At 39.2% G+C, this 19497-nt stretch overlaps 1 long non-coding RNA gene across 4 annotated transcripts in view; it reads left to right on the top strand.

Moving 5' to 3' along the window:
* The window catches only part of LOC142109658 (uncharacterized), a 49807-nt gene that overhangs the window by 17714 nt on the left and 12596 nt on the right, over window positions 1–19497 (top strand). For 2 of the 4 annotated variants that reach the window (XR_012680425.1, XR_012680427.1), the window contains exons 3-4: window positions 4971–5083; window positions 16938–17162. This is a non-coding gene — a long non-coding RNA (uncharacterized LOC142109658). Of the gene's footprint in view, window positions 1–4970; window positions 5084–16937; window positions 17163–19497 lie in introns of those variants that run through there. The other 2 variants (XR_012680426.1, XR_012680428.1) reach the window with 2 other exon arrangements.

Genomic DNA, 19497 nt, shown 5'->3' with positions numbered 1-19497 from the left:
AATATAGAGATTAAAACGCGAGAAGAAAAGAGGCCACCGAGCCTGTCAAGGATTCATACACTGAGCAGTTTGTAGATATAAAAGATTTTTGTAAACACGGTAACCGGGTGTAGGGCCTCATCCAGTAGGTAACACCATTCGCTTAAGGCTAGTTTCATAGCCAGCAGCTCCTTGTACCCTATAGCATAGTTCTCTTCAGCAGGTAGAAACTTTCGGGAATAAAAGGCAAGGAATTTGCCTTGAGGAAATTTCTGGGACAGTACAGCTCCTCCACCCACTGAGGAGGCATCCACTTCAAAGAAGAAAGGAAGTAACATGTAAGGCTGTCTGATAATTTGAGCCGTGACCGCTTTTGGTGGCCAGAATCGGTTTTCGGCTCCTTTTGCAAGTAAGTGCAACTATGGGAGCCCCAACAGTTGAAAATCCAAGGATAAAGCGTCTCAAATAGTTTGCGAAACCCAGAAAACACCGTTGTGGCCAATCCAATATAGCACAAACTTTATAGGGATCCATCTGTAGGCCAGAGGCTGAGACAATGTACCCTAGGAAGGGTATACTTGGGACCTCAAAGAGACACTTCTAGAGTTTACAGTGGAGTTGGTTCTCCCGTAATATGGACAGAACCTCAGATGCATGGAGACGATGGGAAGTAAATTTTGGGAGAAAATCAAAATGTCATTGAGGTAGAGGACTACACAGGAATTAAGGAGGTCACGGAAAATCTTGTTAACAAAACTTTGGAAAATGGCTGGGGCATTGCATAACCCCAATGGCATGACAAGGTATTTGTAGTGGCTATCCCGCGTATTAAAAGCCGTCTTCTATTCGTCTCCAGGCCAAATTCTAATGAGGTTGTAAGCCCCACGGAGGTCGAGTTTCGGGAAGAAACTGGCTCCTTTGATACGGTCAAACTGCTTGGTGATTAATGGTATGGGATAACGATTCTTGATGGTGATGTTGTTAAGGCCACGGTAATCAATGAAAGGTCTCAGTGTCCGTCTTCCTTCATCACGAAGAAGAACCCTGCTCCAGCCAGAGAAGAAGAGGGTCTGATAAAATCTTGTTGAAGGTTCTCTTTAATATATACTGACATGGCTTCAGTCTCAGGCAATGAGAGTGGGTAGACCCGGCCACGAGGTGGAATATTGCCGACTTCTAGATTGATGGGGCAATCCCAATCACGATGTGGAGGTAGGCATTCAGAATGGGCCTTGCTAAATACATCCGAGAAGGAGGCATATTGAGGTGGCAAGAATTCAGAGACCGGAAGCGGAAGGCTAGCGCCTGGAGGGCGAATGGGTTTAAACATTTTACCAGCACAAGCAGGACCCCAGGCTAGAATTTGAGAGGAGGACCAGTCCAGATGGGGACAATGTAATTGGAGCCATGGTAATCCCAGATTAATAGGGCTAGTAGTGAGGGGTAATGTATAAAAGGAAATTAGGTCCCGATGTAGAGCCCCTATTTGGAACAAGATAGGTTTAGTATGTTTCAAGATGAGCATATGGGTGATGCGAGATCCGTCAATGGCAGTGACGACCACCGGAGATTTTATAGGAACCTTGGGCAGGGCCCATTGTGAAACGAGTGAGAGTGAAATAAAATTCCCTGCAGCTCTAAATCCAATAGGGGGTTAGAGAGAAATGATCCTGAGGAATGATGCAAGGTAACAGGAATAGAACAGGTTAGAGGAACACAGGGAGTTGGAGAGGATTTAGACACCCCTAGCCTGAGCTGGCCTGAACAGGTTAGGGTTTGTCGTTTCCCGAACGTTTTGGACAGGAACTGAGGACGTGGCAAGGATCGATACAATAAATACAGAGTTTGTTCCTCAGTCTTCTCTCCCGTTCTTCTGGTGTTAGTTGGGAGCGGCCTAGCTACATTGGCTCGTCAGCTTGGATGGAACGTTGGAAGCCTGGAGCCAACTTGAAAGGAGGATGACAATGGGGTTCTTTTTCAGAAGACCTCTCACAAAACAGAAGAGCCACTCGGTTGCAAAGTGAGATGAGGGCGTCCAAAGTTGAGGGTAATTCTTGGGAAGATAACACATCCTTGACTCTATCTGAAAGGCCGTGCCAGAAGCCTGCCAATGCCTCCTGATTCCACTGCAATTCGGATGAGAGTGTCCGGAACTGGTTGACATACTGCGCCACTGTAGAGGAGCCCTGACGGAGTCTCAGGATGCTGGAAGCTGCTGACGTGACCCGACCGGGTTCATCAAAGTTTATGCAAAAGGCGGAGATAAAGGCAGCACTATCAGCAAGAATGGCGTCATCCCGTTCCCATAGGGGAGAAACCATGCCAAGGCCTGTCCAGAAAGTAAGGATATAATATAGGCCACTTTCGACCTGTGTGTAGGAAAAGTCGAAGGTTGCAACTCGAATTGAATAGAGCATTGATTTAAGAACCCCCGATAGGACTTAGGAGCCCCATCAAATTTGAAAGGGGTTGGTAGCCGCAAGGTGGAGGGAGAGTCCAAGACTTCTGCCTATACCGGGGCACTCAGGTGGCTACCTGAAGGGTATCCAAGCGAGTAGCCAAATTTTGTATACATTGTAATAATTGCAACTGAACCGCATCTTGTCGTTCAATCCTATCAGTTCCTACCAGATGGTGGAGCATATCTTTGGCGGAGGGTTCTCCAACAGGATCTGTCATTCAAAGGCCGGTTCTTAATATCGGTTCACTGAGACTTTACGGTTCACTAAGACTCTAGTTGGATCCTTTTGATCTGCTGGGGTTTTGACACTACTCCCCCTAGAGGCGCGGAGTTTAACAGCGCAAAGATATGGACTTTTCTGCCTCTACTTCAGGTCGTGGTCCTCGGGAAAGAGTACCCCATGGGACCTTGGAGAGTGGGACCGGAAAGGAATATATTTGATGTGATGTCCTGTAAACTGCTGCGTGTTACCACTTAGGATAGTGGAGCAAGAATGCTGACTGAGGGAATCGATAAGCGGGCACAGGGGCGCGCTTGGCATGATCATCCGCAAGTTGACACAAGGAGTAGACTTGGTGTGATGTTCTGCGAGTTTGACACAAGGAAAATAATTGGAACGGTGTTCTGCAGGCTGACACAAGGAGTAAACTTGGTGCGATGTTCTGCAGACTGACACAAGGAGTAGAATTGGTGTGATGTTCTGGAATCTGAAACAAGGTGTAGACTTGGCGCGATGTTCTGCAGCCTGACACAAGGAGTAAAAATGGTGCAGCGAGATCATGAGAGCCAGTCCTAATGCAAGCAAAGCGACACAAAGATCCGGCAATGGAGGAATAAAGCAGGTGGTTTAAATAATGCGGGCAATGAGTGAACACTAATGAGAGGGCTTAAACTGGTGAATGGCTCTGCGCACCACACTACAATTGTGGTGCTTGGTTAGGACATACATTGAGGAGCAACTGCACAGGTAAGAAGCTTCCAGCTGCTTCTGCTTCATGTCAGTGTTCTGTGCTCCATATTGGGATATTAAAAACACTGGATGAGTGACATATTCAGTGTTTTATCTGTGTTTTGCATTGGCCCTGCTTCAACTGCACTTTCATGCTCCTTTTCATGCCCACATTCAGCTCACAAGTGACTGCCTCAACTGTGTGTGATTGACAGGCCCACTTTAAAGTTCCTTTTCAGAACCTTTTCTAAATCACCAAAAATGTACATGATTTTTAACCACTCATAATTATGTAAGGCTGCCATGTTAAATGCCCTCCTTTAGAAGTCACAAACAGAAGTAAGCAATGTTTGTGTAAATAGGTGAGATGTATTTGTAATTTTGCACTTTCTGTAATAAAGTATTACATAGTAGATGCAAATGGGTTAAATCTGTAGAAAAGGATGTAATCATTTTTAACTTAATAATACAAAAAAGAAACCCATAACATCTACAATGCATTGTTTTCCCTAAGTAAACATTTCCCTTCAGTCTCCTGTTGCAGAGAAAGACTGAATGGCATGTCTGAAGCTCACAATAAGGCGTTTTTAATTAGAACATAAAAAAGACCTACAAATGCTAGCATTGTGAAGCGAAGAACAAAACATGGGGACTTACACGGAAATAAAGTTTCTTGTTATTGTTGCAAATACAATTAGTATCAGAGAGAATGGGTGCAGCTTACTGTAGCAGAATCGGGCGTCTTCCTGGGTATGGGAAAGCCAGCCCTTGGAATGATATACTGCTTTAGCTTATCAGTGTGTATGTTCTCTGAGGTCTTCACTTATTCTTGTAAGGGCACAGGAAGGAGCTTGTAGGGGATGTAATGAGAGGTACTTAGTAAGGAAGTGATCTTGATAATGTATAATTCAATAAGAAATTGGGATAACAGGTTAAAGGAAATGTTATAAAAATGGAGCATTGTGTTCTTGTAGAGAAAGAACTGCTTGGCCCTGTGAAGTGAGACTAGGCATAGTTTGCAGACTTCCCACTACTATTGACTAATGTAATGAACTTATTACTGATACACTGACATCACTGTTTCTCCAGATGCCTAAAGAAGCCACATAATACTGGTATATACTTTTCTTTTTGCATTAGTCTCACTTGGATTGGCTAAGAACTTACATGTAATTGCTCAAGCATATTTAACTAGTACACTGTACCCATAATATCACAGAGTATATATATATATATATATATATATATATATATATATATATATATATATATATATATATATATATATATACACATACACTCAGACCCCATATAACACTACCCCACATAGTGCTAATCTTTACAACACATTTTTAAAATGATATTCAATTTTAATTGAAATAAAAATGACAAATTAATTTTTAACAGTTTAAACTTCTCAAGAGGGGCTGCTATTACCGTAAACATTTAAACAGCTGATCAAAGTGAATCACATATGCTCCAAGCCACTCAACCCAATCACATATTCGTTCATATTCTGTTTCCACCACGTTTGCAAATTTTCTTGTTCCCTTACCATTTTTTTCCATATTTTCTGTGTAGGAAAAGTTAGAATTCGATGTGAAACTGCCAGTGATATGACGTTTGGAAGCTGGCGAGTGTCAGGTTGATGTTTGAAATGGATGATCATAACATTATAAAAAATGCAGACACTGGTAATTACATATTAATGATACTAGACATTGTTCATTAAGGTTTGTTATTGTATATTATTGTGTGTTTGTTGCTCCCACAAACAGCTATATTCTTAAAAGAGTACATCATATGTCTCAGGTTGAATTTCTTTTTTTTATCAAGAATGCATGTTATTTAAATATAATGGCCCTGCATATTGCTGATTTACATAGCACTTCACCTTTGAAGAGCGCATCCTCTGCGTTAAAGTTTTAAAAAGATCCACTGCTGTTGTGTGGAATAAATTCCTCTGAATTTCATTCCTTGTGGTAAATGTGTCAAGACGTAATTTTTTCAGTGATTTCAAATCGCTGTAAATCGTTTTAGAGATCACAGGCGATTTTATGTGCAAAGTCGCCATATGTATTAACCTGCGATTTTTAACATTCCAAAATCCAATCTCTGGGTGTGTGTGTCGATTTTATAACACCTATCCCACCAGCAGATTAGTCAACTCTACAGAGATTCAACAGAAACTTGCCCAAGTTTCAACAGAAACACAAACAACTTGCCCGAGATTCAACAGAAAAAAAAAGCATGCTGTTAGAACTATCTGTCCTTTCTTAACATACCAGGAGGCAAAATACAAGTTTTAATTATGAGGGTACTTTTGATTTGTTGTTTAGAGGGGCAAAAATTATTATTAATTATCTTACAGGGCCAAATTATTTTATGAATAAATTACTGGGCCAAATTTTGTTAATGATTATATGTAAGAAACAATTTTGCCCATGTGAATGCTGCCACTTGTAGCGCCACAAGTATGTAGGTTTCCCCATCTGGAAATATTACGTGTTGCCACATCATAAAAAAATATTATTGTCCCATTGGTAATAACATAGTATGCCACTATAATATAATAAATAAATAATCCCTTATATATAATGGTTAATGAAATTTGCCCATAAAATAATTTGGTCCCCGTAAGATACTTAATAATCATTTTTGCCCCTATAAACAAAAGGTCATGATTACCCTCATAATTAAAACTTATAAGTGTGCATCCTGTTATGTTAACATTGGCCAGCAGTGGAAAGCTGATGTGTTTGCTAATCTCGCCTACCCAAAGCAGCATGTTGATTCTGGCCATTTTCGCAGCAATCACAGACAAGTTTGCTAAATTGCCGCTTCATACATATGGCGATTTGTACTCTTAGAATGGCCAAAAGGAGGAGTGGCGATTTGTAGTGTGTCGATTTTGGTTACATCACTTTACTTGCAATTTACTATAAACTCACACTATCATACATCGGCGGGTTCAAATTCACCTGAGAAAATCGCTAAATAAAGCAAATTGCAGCTTGATACATACCTCCTAATTTCTCCTATTTTGGGGAATTTGTCTTGAAGGCAGGGGTACTCCAAAAGTATGTCATAATTCATGCTGCCCTGCAAAGTGTTTGATTCATGCGGAATTTCTGTGCTACACGGATAGATGGAGTTGGCTAGATGATCACATGGCGATGGCACACTCAGTCTCATGTTTCTATCAGAGAAGTAGATCTAAGCAAGTAAAAATAGGAACTATATAACAAGGATAAAGTAATAACAGATAGTCACACAATATCAAAACAGGTCAAGACAGATTCTATATTTATTCATTAAAGTAAGTTAATAATGCAGCATTTTTCATGTTTAGTTACACTTTTTAAGTAACTGAAGTATAGATTCAACTTACTGCAGTGAAAAGAAATGCAATAATTTATTTCACACTTGCCGACATTTCACTCTTCATCTCCGGGAGATCCCGGAAGAGAGGTGTATGAGGATGGAGGGGGCAGTGAGCGGCGAATCACATTATTTTTGCACCACTGCGCAGTGACATTGACCATGAATCACATCATGGAGGTCCCCATCCTGCCCACTTCATTAGTAAGTGGCAAGTTGCGGGACAATGGCCTGTTGTCCTGTGAGTGCAGGAGAAAGGGGCTGAAGGGCAAGGGGGCATGTGCCTACCTAAGGCTGGATCACTGGGCCACCTGCATTTTATTTCCTTTAAAATAGGCTGCTGAGTTGACTCTTGCCCCCCGTGCTAAAGTTTGCCAGCCCTCCCATGCCAGGAGACCTACCCGGAAATTGTGAGTCATTCAGGGAGAGTGTGTAAGTATGATTTATTTGCAAATGTGCTAAATATTCTTATTACAGTATTATAAGTTATTCAAACGACTTGAAAACTTTGCAGAATACAAATGTCATAGAGACTGACGAGATAAGACAATTGAGTGGTTTCTATTATTCTATAACAGCTATATTTTATCAATGTTTTTTTATGATTTTAGTTTTTTTTAATGGTTTGTGCAGTTTGCAGAAGGGCAAATGCTTTGATGTGTATGAGCCATAAGATTAAAAATGCATTAATGGGGATGACTTTCATCAAAACCTTCAATTTTCAGACAGTAATAGGTCATGTTTGCTGTGATGAATTCAATGTATTTCTATTATCTTTTGATTATGATAACTTCAGTATGTGATGGAGGAATAATTTGTAACAGGAGCAGAATAAGAAGAAATTCAGAGAAAATTCTTTCTGCTTTTGGAAGTTTATTCAAGTATTCTTCTTCCTCCTACAATAAAAGATTAATGCAGGTTGATTTTTTTTAAAATCATTTTGTATATTTTTGAAATGTGCATTTTTTAAAATATTTATGTATGTGAACTGACCTTTTTTTCACAAGTTTAATATAAAATTAATTTACTATGACTTTGATTAATCTTAGTGAATGTAAATCTTTTGTGGACTGAAATTGCCGTAACCTCATGCAGTGACGTTGACAATAGAACTGACTGGCATTTTAAAGGATCCTATTGGCTCTGTACAACTGAGCTTATGACCTACTGTACCAATGGGTAAAAAGAGAAACATTAAACAGAGATAATGGTTTCATGGTCCCTATTCTCCACTTTTGATTCATTTTGAAGATGCCATTTCTTATTAAATCAATTTTAATATGTGGTTTGTGTCCCTTTTAATAGTAGTAGTAATGGGGAAATGTTATTTTTAGATATTTTAATAATATAAAGGAGTGCAATACTGGTGTATACAGAAATACTCCACGTGGTTGACTAGAATGTAATTTTGGTAGAAGCTCTGTAAAGCCTGGGGACTCAGTTTGCACAACAAGACATTGTACCCTTTGGGACACACAGATCTTCCTTGCATGGATAGATGTCCTTCATCTTGGGAGGAGCCGCAGATTTTTTTTTGTGTAGCTTAACCAGTGTTATTCTCATAACAGTCTCTTCAAAGATCTTGTTTTCTTAGCTACAATATTGCAGGCAATAGCTTTATTTTAAACAGAGATAAAATTAGCTTGATTCTGTTTCCCATGCTCTGTGTCTTCAGTTCTTTCTCACAGTGACCCTCTTAATGTTCTTATTAACCCTATCTGGGAGGATACACTAGTGTCTTTCTTTTTATTTCAAGTACTTTTACTGCTTGTCTAATAAAACTCAAACTGTGACTTACCTGAGATTGTAGTAGCAGAAAACATAAAGGTAATTACCTTTACTTCATTTAGAGATAGACTATGGCTGAAAAAATAGCCCAGGACCACTCTGCAACCTTGCATTTTTCATCTCACATGTTCCAAAATTGTACTATATGCCACCTCCCGCTTGTTCCAAAATAATCCCACATTCCCTCAGACCTCTGTCTGCCACAAAATACCCTAACATGGATGCAGACTCTTAGAAGATGCACCCTGGAATTTCTCAACATGCCACTCAGACCTCTCCTCATGTACCCCATATGCCACTCAGGCAAGATTTTCTATCAATTGGATAAGTGGCATTAAAAAAAAAAAAAAAATTTTTTAAGCAAGCTTTTTTTTTATTGGATTTTTGAAAAGTAATGAAGAGGGTGCCAAGGGGAGAGCCCAAAAAGCAGAATACAAATATGTAGCTATGTATAGCAATATATTAGTAGTGAGTGTAGTTCAATTTTCATTGCTAACCTTGCTGTGGGGCACTAAGGGAGGCTGGCTACTAAGCTACACTACAATTTTTTTAAGCAACAAAGATAAACCTTGTTGTTTGTATCTCCAATTGTTGTGAATTGTGATTGTGATTTGTTATCTACCCATTATGTCTCTTATTGCTAATTTTGCTGTTTTACTTTACATTATAGTCACTTGCCAGGCTGCATCTGTCCCAGTCAAACATTTTAGTTACATAATAGTAATAATAAAGTAGATTAGCTTGGTGAAAATGTTGTTACTTGGTAAAATTAATAATATAATTATTAGCACTACAATTTAATTTAACTACAGCATAGTAGTTAAGCAATGTTCTCCCTTGGTTTGCGCTTTCATCTGGTTCATGATTCTCCACTATGTTATAGATTTTTATTTTCCCATCTGTTTGACCTTTCCCAGGACATAAATGGGACAGGAACCATATTTTGCTGAATTTCACTGAATGTTTCTCCTTCCCTAGGGAAGAAGAAACATTTCTCTTCTGATGTCGACCAGAATATAGTGTAGCAAAAATATCCCAGCTGTGTGCTGTTAGATGTGAATGGCTGAAATATATGGGATGTTTGAGGAGGTGGCAGGCAAATTAGAGGTCCAGTATTAGTTGTTTACAATGTGCCACGATAATGCATGACTGCTGCACAGACATGTTCAATGCATGGTCTGAACTTTATCCAAAACATGGGGTTGTAGGTATGGGGATGGTAAAGGCACCTAGGGCTTTACCTCAGGTGCTGTGCACCTAGCCCTGACACCCCCCCCCCCTTTCCTAACTTGTGGGGGAGGGGCTGTGACAGCTCATTATTGACATGGAGAAGGAGTATCCAGCAGCTTAACAGGTAAGAAGCTGCCAGCTGCTGCTCCTCTTTGTCAGCGACATGGAGGTGCCGTATGGAAATTAAAAGCAACGAATAAATGACATTATGGATGCGTCCACCTAAGGTTGGCTAATAGTCGAGCCAGTTCTGGGTTGGAATTAAGTTCATAGAAGTTTACAATTACAAGCAAGATAATTAATATTATTAGAAAAGAGCAATGTTTTATTTTACAATTTTTAAAAACAAAATATAAGAAATAAAAGTGTTACATGTTCTCAAAAATATTTGTAAATGTCACAGAGAATGAAGAAGACTCTACACTCCAACAAATGGCACCAGCAACCCCCAAATTGTCCCCTTCATCCTTACTTCTAAGCAGAAGACTTGCACACATACTGTAGATGTGCAACTAAAATATATTTCCTTGTGCCTGAACACTACAAATGCATGAAAGCTTAAGTAATATAAAAAAAGATTTAACTTCTTCCAAAACGGTGATATTTAAGCAAAACTCTAATTAGTAAGAGTTAAAGAAAAATTAATGTTTGTTGAACTCTTATCAGACTTCACCATATCCCATACCTGGTTTACAGTGGTTACATTTGGCCTCCCGATCTGCAGAGGAGTCTACAATAGAGCGTCATGTCAGGCATGACCCCATTACACTGCTTTATTCTGTTGATGTAATCACATACGTCATGACACCAATGGTGACTAAACTTGTACTTTCAAATGTTATAACACTGGCTGACTGAATATTTGTAAGGGTGAGGGGTAGAATGCTCCATCATGGTCTGCCCTTTGGAAAGAGCCCACCACAATGAAGAAGAAGCAGATAGAACAAATCAGTTATGGGTATGGAGAAGTCCAGTTTGAGTTTATCAAAAGTGGAAATTACTTTTAAGGGGAACCACAATGTAACACATAATTTATCATGCTGCTTTTACTGACACATTAAAATGTAATGTTATTTTTAGTGTCAATCATTACTGGCCAAATTATGACCTTGTGCAGTGCTGGTTTAATGGCAGCTCAAAGAGGGAGCCTGTTATTGCTCTATCCTGATCTATTTACCTGTATTTATATAATCAATAAACAAGAGTCACCTAATACAATACATTACTCACACTGTAAATGTATTTCAATATGGAAAACATAGCTGGACCATGGAGATAAAATATCTGAATCGGATAATTTCAGTCCATTTGTAATAGTTTGGAATAGTTTATTAAAATAAATTAAAATAATGACAGTTTAAGTGGAAAATCACTCAACCTGAAGCCACATGGACCAGCTCTGAACCACAACTTGTTCATGGTGCCAAAGCACAGTTCATAATAATATTATTGGATGTTGATTATGATGATGATTAAATGTTTTAACTGGCGCATGTTGGTACTCTGTTTTTAATTTATGGCTATTGATTGACAACAGAGTGTGATACAATAACAACAACCTTTATGAAGTACCTAGAAATTAAAATCCCGCTGCCTGGGGATTGGCAGAAAGGAGTCAGGAAATAAGCAATATGTTGTGCAAAATAGGAAATAAGCAATCAGTTGTGTTCTGGGGAGTGCTGAAAGGTGAGCACAGGGCAGACAGCAAAGAGTCCTTATGTTGCTTTTTCTTGTATGTTTTTGGAACAGGTTCCCAAGGCTTCCCTGCACTTGTTATGATCTGAACTGGCCACTTTCCTGTATGGATATTATTGACTTGTTTTTCAGGTTTTCTCTGCCAGATAAATCTTGCAGCTCATCTTCTCCACTAATATACGAAATGTTTTTCCTGCTTTGCAGAATTAATGGTCCTTATCAGCTTCAGTCTAGCCTTCCCTCTAAGTTTTAGAAAAACAAGGAGGTACTTTTCTGCTTAATTTGCAGTTTGGGGTTGATGGAGGATAGTGGTAACTGCTGGGTAAACACTCAGACCTCACCTTCTCCAAAAACACAACCAGTGACCTGGGAAGTAGCCAATCTGTGGCTACGTGTTGCTCTTGGAAAGACTTGCAGACCTGTTTCCTCCAGCTGTCTAAGTTGCATAGGATGTGCCAGAGCAGACCAGTTATTGGAACATATTTATTAGCAGTGAAGGAAAACAACATTGAGTTTAAAGCCCCAAAACAGCGTTGGTATCTAAACCATCAGCCGATTATATATTATTATGTAAAATCCTAGAAAACCATATAGACAGCTGTAGTTATCACTTATAGTAGAATTGCTTATTGAAAATGAAATATAACACTAGTTACTTTTGCATTTAAGTACAGTATGAACCTGAAAGTAAAATATGTGATGAACCAAATCTGATTGATTCATTCTCCTCCAATAATCCTAGGCTATTAAAAACAGTACTAATTAAATGCTGATGTACTAATTTAATTCATTCCATTCTCTAGAAGAAGTGCTCACCTTGCACAAGAGTTTAAAATATGATGCGTACTTTATGAATCTTCCACTTTGAACATGTATGCATACAATGTCATCTATTAAAAATGCAAGATGTAAGCTTGTCAATAATGAAGTGACAAATTTATAGAGATGAGTGGGCTCGGATTGCGCTAATCCGAGCCCACCCGAACAGTGCGGATCCGACGGGATCTGAGCACTGTTCGGGTACTTCCGGCGGGCAAAAAAAAAAATGAAAGTGAGGCTGTGACGTCCAAGTCTCGCGTCGGATCTCGCGAGACTTGGATCGCATAAATTGGCCGCCATCTTCAGTCGGGCTCAGATCAGGGAAGAGGCAGGTTGGATTATAACCAAGGTCAGTAAAAATATAAGGATTGTAGTATACGCTTGTTTGCTTAGACAGCCCTGTGCTTTATGTGGCTACCCGACTCTGCTCAGCAGCAAGGTGTCCGTGGAAATAATGGTAATATGTTGGCAACTATGAGCTCATAAAAAATACAATCAAGCAGCAGAGAGAAGCTGCCAAGATGCCATTAATATACAAGCTTGTTAAAATAATTAAGCTTTAAAGAGACAGCGCTGCCACCGCCTGTTAATGTTAACTCTGAAGTGACATGATCTTTTATTTTGCTATTCTTTTTCTTCTCCCAGTAATAGTGCAGTGATTAGAATCCCTTTTTAATGCAATTAAAATGAAAACTCTACTGGATCTCATTAAGACAGACTTTTTGTAATTCAGTAAACGTTGACATGAGCAATTGCAGAGCATCTAGCCCTGACTACCTGTGACTGGAATGGCAATTAACTCCAGATCTGGTGTGATGCCCCACAATAGCTTTAGCCATTAAAGAGCCAAAGCATTTAGGACATATTTTTCAAAATGTTTTACTGTCATGTATATGCTGAAAAGACAGAAATGTAGAGAATTGTCTTCATTTAAATTAGTAAATTACATTTTTAGGCAGCTCAGAATTATTAACATTAATTATAAAGTGCTAGCAGTAAATTCTCTCTGACTAGTTAGCCAACGATAGCCACTAGTCAAAATATTTAACTTTAAAATACGACAGCCAAATATGCCTAGATTATGTCAGCAGTTTCGTTGATTTTGGCCATATTAAGCTGGTATTCTAGTATGTGTAGTCTGATCTAAATCCAATCAGACAGGATGGAATGATGCAATGGTGCACATGGTACATATATAGTGACACTGGGCCACGTGTTTGTGCCGCCCACTTGTGTCGCTTAGCTTAGACATCCAGCTACCTCGGTGCAACCTTTTGGCTTAAAAACAATATTGTGAGGTGTGAAGTGTTCAGAATAGACTGGAAATGAGTGGGAATGAATGTTATTGAGGTTAATAATAGTGTAGGAGTGAAAAAAAAATTAAAAAAAAATATGGATTTTAGCACTTTTTATGCTTTTTTTAAAAAAAAATCAGAACCCCAAATCAGAACCAAAACCTTTCGTGAGGTGTTTTGGCAAAACAAATCAGAACCCAAAACACCAAAAGTGGCCGGTGCACACCCTTACAAATTTATAGGTAATCATTTTTCCTGGCATTATTACAATGTAAGCTGTGTAAGTATGTAGTTAGAGAGGGAATGGCAATAAAAAAGAGACAATGAGAGCTTGCTCATAGCTCTAAATTACCCAAGACCATCTGGAGAGTAATGTGGAGGTGCTGGGGTGATAAGCTAGGTAATCTGCAAGATGTGACTGGCAGTTATGGAGGTTAAACTGTGCAACAGGGGGCTGGTGGTTGGAGATATTTCTCTGAAATACACGGTGGATCTAAAAAGTTTACACACCCTACTGAAATTGTAGATGTTGCCTGGCTGTGCAGGGTATCTGAGCACCATATTGGGGGGGATGGGGATGTTGTACAACTTATGAATGGCAATTAGTGAGTGTCTATGCCGCATATGATTGGCAACTGATGGGTATTGGTATCTGTGGAAGTAATGGGGATATTTATTTGCAATTTGTGGCCTGCAATGGGAGGTATTTCTCTGCAATATGTTGCAGAACTGTTTTTTTGTTCCTGGTTTTTTATTCCTGCAATATACACTATATGGACAAAAGTATTCGGACACTTGACCAGTACAACAACAGGGACTGTAATGACAATGTATTCAAATATATATGGAGTTGGACCCCTTTTGCAGCAATAACAGCTTCCACTTTTCTTGGAAGGCTTTTCACAAGACGTGGGAGTGTTTCTGTGGCAATTTGTGCCCATTAATTCTGCAAAGCTTTTATGAGGTCAGGCACTGATGTTGGGACAAGAAGGCCTGGCTTGCAATTTCCGTTCCAGTTCATCCCAAAAGTGTTCAATGGGGTTGAAGTGAGGGCCAGTCAAGTTCTTCCACACAGAACTCATCAAACCATGACTTTGCAGTCCTTGCTTTGTGCATTGGGGCACAGTTATGCTGGAATAGAAAAGGGCCTTCCCCAAACTGTTGCCACAAAGTTGGAAGCATAGCATTGTCCAAAATGACTTGGTATGCTGAAGCATTAAGATTTCCCTGCACTGGAGAAAAGGGGCCTAGTCCAAACCCTGAAAAATAGCCCAATACCATTATCCCTCCTCCGCCAAACTTCACAGTTGTCATAATGCAGTCAGGCAGGTAACATTCTCCCGGCATCTGCCAATCCCAGACTCGCCCATCTGAATGCCAAAAAGATAAGCTTGATTCATCACTCCACTGATCACGTTTCCACTGCTCCACAGTCCAGTGTTGGTGTGCTTTACACCACTCCATCCGACACCTGGCATTGGTCTTGGTGATGTTGCAGCTGCTCAGCCATGGAAACTCATTCCATTAAGCTCCTGCTGCACAGTTTTTGTGCTTACATTAATGTCAGTGGAGGTTCGGAACTCTTCAGCTATGCAAGCAGCAGAGCTTTGGCGACTTTTACACATCATGCACCTTAGCAGTCGTCAACCCTGCTCTATGATTTTACGTGGTCTTCCGCTTTGTAACTGAGTTGCTGCTGTTCTTAAATGCTTCCACTTTCTAATAATGTCACTTACAGCTGACCGTGGAATAACCAGCAGTGGTAGCATCCTAACACAGTACCACGCTTGAAGTCACTGAGCTCTTCTGAACGACTCATTTTGTATCACAAATGTTTGCAAATGGAGACTGCATGGCTGGGTGCTTGATTTTATATACCTCTGGCAACGGGTCTGATTGAAACACCTCAATTCAATAATTAACAAATGTGGCCAAATACTTTTGTCCATATAGTTTATATATCTTGCTGTTAATTGCTGAGGAGGAGTAGCCACTGAGAAGCCATAAATAACATATTAATTATCTACACTAGTTGGCATGTTATCTATATATTTGTTTTACAATAAATGCTGATGTGATGTGATGACATCACACAACTTTATAAATATACATTATATACATTATTATGTTATTAGACATTTTTGTTTTGCATGCATAAAATGTACCATGTTGATACTCTTGTGTGATCTAGTGAATTAAAACTGACCAGAACTGCTGTCATCATTAGGAGAAAATTAGGAGCTGTAAAGGTTTTCAAACAAATAAGTTGTTGGGTGGAGATGTGACTTTCATGTGCTCTAATGAAGCCACTTAGAGTCAGGAAGCAGAAGGAAATAGATGTTAGTGAAAGTAGGAAGTCACTGGCCAAGTTAAATAGTGTGTGGTCAGGTGAAAAAACAAGGTTTTCTGTCTGTAGAGTTGCCACTCAAATGGGGGAAGGGAAAATTTTTCCACCCAAACAATAGGGTCAAGGGAGGACTTAGGGCTGTTTAGTAGAAGGACTGACGTTTATCTTACAAGTTTGTTTGGTCTGAAATAAGTAAGAGCTATCTAGTCCTCTTGGTATAGTGTAGATTCTTTACTATAATCATTACACTATTTTATAAGGACAATGCTTTATAGACTTGTAAATTCACTCTCTTTTTTTTCAATCCATTTTTGGAGCCCAAATCCTACTGTTAGCTTTACATGTCTGTTTGTCCCTTTTTTGTGTCTAGTATTCAGAAGGGAAACTCATGCAGTATAATCTGGTTATTATCAATATGTAATTATATACTGTAAAGGAAAAATTTTAATACATAATTTTTATGCCAGTGCTGTCAAAGTGTTACATGCCTGTTATAATAATTTGTCATGCCTGTTGGTTGAAAACAATTAGAATAATTAAGTCACCCATGTAGTCCATGGAGCTTTTAATGAAGTTTGAGGCCAGAAGAAAGCTTTGGATAGCTCTGACTTATGCCATGGTTGATACTAGCCATTTCTTTATTTGTGATTGATAAAAGGAATTCTGATACTGGCATTACACGAAAAATAAACAAACTAGGTTGTACTCCGTTCTTATGAACTTTAAGTAGTAATGGGTGTGACAGTGCATACCTGTTTAGAGTTTATACAGTGTACATTTTACATAGGATGTAGACTATTATAGCGTGAACGATACAATCACATAAATTTAGCAAAAAGCATACTATAACATTTGGCATCATAACGCCTAAAACAAATCTCTCTGACCTATTATAAATTAGAAGTACCTCTATTACCACTTATATAATACTTGCTATACTAAAATATTGATATAAATATATATACCAATATCTATTTGAATCACTTTAAACAGGAGAGAGGAAGACGCTGGGTCCTGGGCGCTGCTGGATTGATAAGAAGAAAGAAAAGAAGACATAATAAATAGAAGAAAGAAGGCCAAGTATGGTGAACAAAGAAATGGAGGGGAAATGGTGATAGGAATAGGAAATATTCTAATATTTTGGGCTCTATACACCACCACAATGGATTTGAAATGAAACAAACAAAATGTGCTTTAACCGCAGGCTTTCAGCTTTAATTTGAGGGTATTTACATCCAAATCAGGTTAACAGTCTAGGAATTACAACGGTTTCTATATGTGCCTCCCACTTTTTAAGGGACCAAAAGTAATGGGACAAACTAAACAATCCTACATCAAACTTTCACTTTTTAATACTTTGTTGCAAATCCTTTGCAGTCAATTACAGCCTGAAGTCTGGAACACATAGACATCACCAGAAGCTGGCTTTCATCCCTGGTGATGCTCTGCCAGGCCTCTACTGCAAATGTCTTCAGTTCCTGCTTGTTCTTGGGGCATTTAGCCCTTCAGTTTTGTCTTCATCAAGTGAAATGCATGCTCAATCGGATTCAGGTCAAGTGATTGACTTGGCCATTGCATAACATTACACTTGTTAGCCTTAAAAAACTCTTTTTGGTTGCTTTTGCAGTAGGCTTCGTCCAATGAGTTCTGAAGCATTTGACTGAATATGAGCAGATAATATTGCCCGAAACGCTTCAGAATTCATCCTGCTGCTTTTGTCAGCAGTCACATCATCAATAAATACAAGGGAACCAGTTCCATTGGCAGCCATACATGCCCATGCCATGACACTACCATCACCATGCTTCACTTATGAGGTGGTATGTTTTGGATCATGAGCAGTTCCTTTCCTTCTCCATACTCTTCTATTCCCATCACTCTGGTACAAGTTGATTTTTGTCTCATCTGTCCATAGGATGTTCCAGAACTGTAATGGTTTTTTAGATGTTGTTTGCCAAACTCTAATCTGGTCTTCCTGTTTTTTTGGCTCACAAATGGTTTACATCTTGTGGTGAACCCTCTATATTCACTCTTGTGAAGTCTTCTCTTGATTGTTGACTTTGACACATATACACCTACCTCCTGGAGAGTGTTCTTGATTTGACCAACTGTTGTAAAGGGGTTTTTCTTCACCAGGAAAAAAATTCTTCTGTCATCCACCACAGTTGTTTTCCGTGGTCTTCCAGGTCTTTTGGTGTTGCTGAGCTCTATGGTGCGTTCTTTCTTTTTAAGAATGCTCCAAACAGTTTATTTGGCCACACCTAATGTTTTTGCTATCTCTCTGATGAGTTTGTTTTGATTTTTCAGCCTAATCATGGCTTGCTTCACTGAAAGTGACAGCTCTTTGGATCTCATATTGAGAGACGACAGCAAAAGATTCCAAATGCAAATGTCACACCTAGAATCAACTCCAGACCTTTTACCTGCTTAATTGATGATGAAATAACAAGGGAATAACCCACACATGTCCATGAAATAGCTTTTGAGTCAATTGTCCCATTACTTTTGGTCCCTTAAAAAGTGGGAGGCACATATAGAAACCGTTGTAATTCCTACACCGTTCACCTGATTTGGATGTAAATACCCTCAAATGAAAGCTGAAAGTCTGCAGTTAAAGCACATATTGTTAGTTTCATTTCAAATCCATTGTGGTGGTGTATAGAGGCCAAAATATGAGAATTGTGTCGATGTCCCAATATTTATGGACTTAACTGTATCACGTTATTTTGACCCAACTACTTATAAAATGAGACTGCTTGGTAATTATTTTGGAGGGATGCCTTGAAAAAATTATGGAGACTCTAAGGGTGTCGTGAACTGAAGAAGTTTGGGAACCACTGATATAGGCCCTTTTTTTTTTTCAGCTCCAACATAAAGCGGTTTACAGCCTGAAGTGCCAGACAATGTCCCAATCCACTTAACTCCTGACTTTAGAAATTACTACAATAGCTTTATTGGCAAGTCTCCTTTAAATCACACTCTCACTTGTGCCCGGTTGAATTTTTGGGATTTAGTAACAACCACAATAATGGCAGTTTTCCCCTTCCTTCATTACTTCACTCACCTTGTTTAGTAGACATAGCAATCTGTGACATCCATAGAATAGGCTCTTTGCCAAATAAATTTTCTCCTCTTTGTAATTATTGCATAAAAAACTGAACACTTTTACAGTTGTCTCTTGATTTGACTCAGTCCATTCACCCTAGTTAACTATCCCTATACCCACCCATCATCATCATCTATTTATAGATCGGCAGCAGATTCCGTAGTGCTTTACAATTGAAACATTGTAATAATATATCAGTCCAGCAAAAGGTTGTAAGTTAACTTTCTTCAGGGCTCCCCACTACAATCCTATCTAGCCAACAACTTTGGCTCAGTCCAGTCACATATACAATATAAGAAACATTGGTACTTTTCTCTCTCCCTTTGCTCCCATGTTCAGATCTCTCACAGCATTCCAGCTTATAGTGCCTCCTGTTATGGCACTCTCCTCTGATTATACAGTGTTGGTCACTCTCATCACCGCCGAAACCCTTGCTCAAATCTGTTT

The sequence above is a fragment of the Mixophyes fleayi genome, assembly GCF_038048845.1.
Source record: "Mixophyes fleayi isolate aMixFle1 chromosome 2 unlocalized genomic scaffold, aMixFle1.hap1 SUPER_2_unloc_5, whole genome shotgun sequence".
In the NCBI taxonomy this organism is placed as follows: Eukaryota; Metazoa; Chordata; class Amphibia; order Anura; family Limnodynastidae; genus Mixophyes; species Mixophyes fleayi.
This window is presented reverse-complemented; position numbering and strand designations above follow the sequence as displayed.